Below are 3,805 nucleotides of genomic sequence, written 5' to 3'. Positions count from 1 at the left end.
AAAATTTTTTTATGTGACTTAACATTTAACTATTATATAGAAAAAATCTTTTTTTTTAGTTTAAAACATTGCCAAAATTTTGTATAAAATTCAACTACGCGTCCAATTAAAAAGTGATTTATAAAAATCTTGTCATGATTAAAGCAAATACTACGCAAATCATAAAAAAATTACAAATTTTTATGAATAATTTTTTTTATGAGTTGCGTAGTATTTGCTTTAATCATGACAAATTTTTTATAAATCACTTTTTGATTGGACGCGTAGTTGAATTTTATACAAAATTGTGGCAATTTGTACATTCTCATCATTTATGATTGAGAATCTATTAGAATAGTCGGAAATTTGACATCACACTTTTTCAACGGATCTCCACGTTTCGAGACCCCTGAATCCGAAAATCAGGTTTTCACGATGGCGTCTGTCTTTTTGTCCGCCAACCGTCCGTCTCTCGAAAAAATGAGCAAATCAAATCCATCTTTAGCACACTTATTTCAGGTCCTAAAAAAAAGGACGTGTTCGTGGACCAGCTATTTTTGATAAAAATTGAAAAAGTGAGCACATTTTCAAAACTTTTGAGACCACTTTTTTCTGAACTTGAAAATTCTACGTACGGATATTTATAATATTAAAAAGAACAAATAATTTATCCTAATGGCTTTTTTCGATAAAATGAAAATTCTCAGAGATATAGCGTTTTCAAAATTTTTTTAATCAACCGAAAATCAAAATTTGAAGCCAAAAAACGCACGATATGAAAAAAAGTCAAGAGAAGAAAAACTTTTCTTTTCGAAAGATAATAATAATATAATAAATTTTTCGATTTTCTTCGAAAATCAAAAATTAAAATTTTTATTGCACAAAAAATAATGAAAAATAAAAATTCCATTTTGTGGACAAACTATGTAGGATACGAAAAAAGATGAATTAACAAAAATTGTTATCCTAAAAAAGATCTGCAATTTCGTTAAGGATCACTTCTTGATAGGACGCGTAGTTTTTGTTTTATCCGTGAAAAATAACATTGAAAAAAAATGTGTGGAAAAACGACGAAAGTTACGAGAAAAAAAAGATTTACCAAAACCTGTTTACAAATATCGGTCGGAAATCGAGCGCGCAGCGCGAGTATCACGATGAGAATGTGAACCTCAAAGCCTACAGAGCTTTGAGAAACTTAATCTTTGACAATACTTAATTAAGTAGAGAATTCAGAACATGAAGACGCATATAAATACTGCCATTTAAAAGAAATCTTTTTGATAAAATTTTTTTCAAGCATTCCAAATGCAAAGAATAAATATCCGTATAATACATGTATAAAGCAAAATATCCTACAAGTCTTTTTTTAGATCTTTTACGTATCTCGCGTCTTTTACCGTGATATTGGAATTTTCGATTATCTGCATATATTATTATTTACGATAAAACGAAATTACGAGTCCTATTGAAAAGTGGTTTAAAGGAATTTTGTAGAATTTTTCAAAACCTATCATTTCTCTTGGAGACTTTTTGTTGTATTTTGCGTCATTTGGTTCAAAATTTGAATGTATGGTGTCAAATTTCGGGCAATTCTAATACTTTCTCCATCATAAATAATAAGAATGTAATAAATGAATACAAATTTGTATCACTTTTTTGGGCGAATAACTTTTTTCTATCAATTTGTTTTAGTACCTTTTGTTGTTTTTCCACGAATTTTTCATTTTGATTTTTAATACCATTTTTATGATCAAAACCAAAACCACGTGTCCTGTGAAAAGGAATCCATAACAAATTTGTAGCTCTTTTTCGGACAAATCATTTTTGTTAAATCTTTTTTTTCGTAACTTGTATCATTTTTTCACAAAGTTTTTTTGTATATTTTCAATGTTATTTTTCGCGAATAAAACAAAAGGTACGCCTCCTATCAAGAAGTGATTATTATCAAATTTGTAGATATTTTTTGAGATCACAATTTTTGTTGATTTATCTTCTTTCGTATCCTGCATAGTGTGACCAGAAAATGGGATTTTTCATATCTCATTATTTTTTGTGCAATAAAAATGAGAATTTTCAATTTTACAAGAAAATCCAGAAAGTTTGTATGATAATCTTGTAGGGCTTTTAAAAGGAAATTTTGAGTTTTGATTGATATTAACCATTTTGAAAATGCTATAACTCTGAGAATTTTTTTGTATGAAAAAAGTCATCAGGATAAATTGTTTGGCCTTCTGAGTGCTATTAATAGCCGTAAATAAAAATGTTAAGTATACAAAAATGGTCCCAAAATTAGTATTTTTATCCAAAATGGCTGTTTAACGAATTCGTCCTTTCTTTTCGGTCTTGTCAATTTTTCGTTGTGTATTTTTATGCTAAACAAATTTTAAACTATATGTTATAAGGATAATTTCATTAAATACAAAAATCGAAACTTTAAGGGGTCGTGAGTAAACTGCATTACCAATTGCATGGGGGGGTCATGTTCAAAAATATGGTTTGAACAGGGGTTGGGGGTCAGTGGAAGAAAAGTTACGAACAACAATTCGTTTGGTTAAAAATTCTAGTATTCAGTTGCAAATTTTATTATTCTGTAAAAAATGCAACTATTTTGTTAAAAAGTCATCTTGTTTCGTTAGGAATTCAGAAGCTTGTTTAAAAGTTGAACTACTTTGTAAAAAAATTATTCTCTTGGTTTTAGATTCACCTCTTTGGTCGAAAATTTAACTATTCTATTTTTAGAAAATCAATCTTCTGCGGATAAAAATTTATTTTTAGGCTGAACTCTTTTGTTAAAAATGTAACTGTTGTGTTTAAAATTCATTTTTTTTTGATAAGAATTAATTTTTTTAAACTAACAAGGTAAACATTTCAGTTTTGATTTAAATTGATATTTTGATTAAAAATGTATATTTTCTGGTTTAAATTTGCTCCTCCCGGGTTTAAAATTCAAAAATTTGGTTAAAAAATAATATATTTCGTTGAAAGCTCATCTTATTTTGGTAGATCATTAATACAATGCTGGAAAATTCATTTCTGTGGTTAAAAACTTAACTATTTTGTTCGCAATTTATCTTCTTTAATTGAAAATTAAACGACTTGGTTAAAAGTTGAACTTTATCATTAAAGAGCTTTGGGGTTGACTCTTTTGTTGAAAATTTAATTCCTCGACTTAGTTGCAAATTAATCTTTTTTTAACATGTAACAATTTTCTTGACATTTTGGGTTTTTTATTTTATTAAAAATTAATTTTTCATTTGAAAATTTTAATTTCACATTTTTGTTAAAAATTTATACTATATAAGTTTTAAAATTTAATTATTTGGTAGAACATTCTTTGGGTTTGTTGAAAATTCATCTTTATGGTCGAAAATTAATTTTCTTGATTTTTTTTACATCACCTTTTTATTAAAAATGCAATTGTAAAGTTCTAAATTAGTATATTTTGAATAATGATTTAACAATATTGTAGAAAATTAAAGGAGGATTCGTTTGTGAATGAACTTTTCCGTGTTTTTTTCCTGTTTGTTAAATCTAGTTTTTTTAAAATCATATTTCTGCAAGATTTACTTCTTTAGCTTAAGATTGAACTTGAATGGATCCTTTATAAGTTGAAAATTCAGCTATTTGGTTGATAATTCATGGAATTTGTTAAAAATTCGTCTTTTTTAGTAAGAAAATTAATCTTCTTTTTTGCAAATTCATTATGTATTGTCACTTCAAATCTTAGGAATTTAATGCGTTTCATATTGCATTCAAATCAATTGAAAGTGAGTTTTAAACAATATCTGATACGATGGATTTTATTAGCTGTAAGGCATAGCGTACA

This window comes from Belonocnema kinseyi, chromosome 5, assembly GCF_010883055.1.
Source record: "Belonocnema kinseyi isolate 2016_QV_RU_SX_M_011 chromosome 5, B_treatae_v1, whole genome shotgun sequence".
NCBI classification, from domain to species: Eukaryota; Metazoa; Arthropoda; class Insecta; order Hymenoptera; family Cynipidae; genus Belonocnema; species Belonocnema kinseyi.
This window is presented reverse-complemented; position numbering follows the sequence as displayed.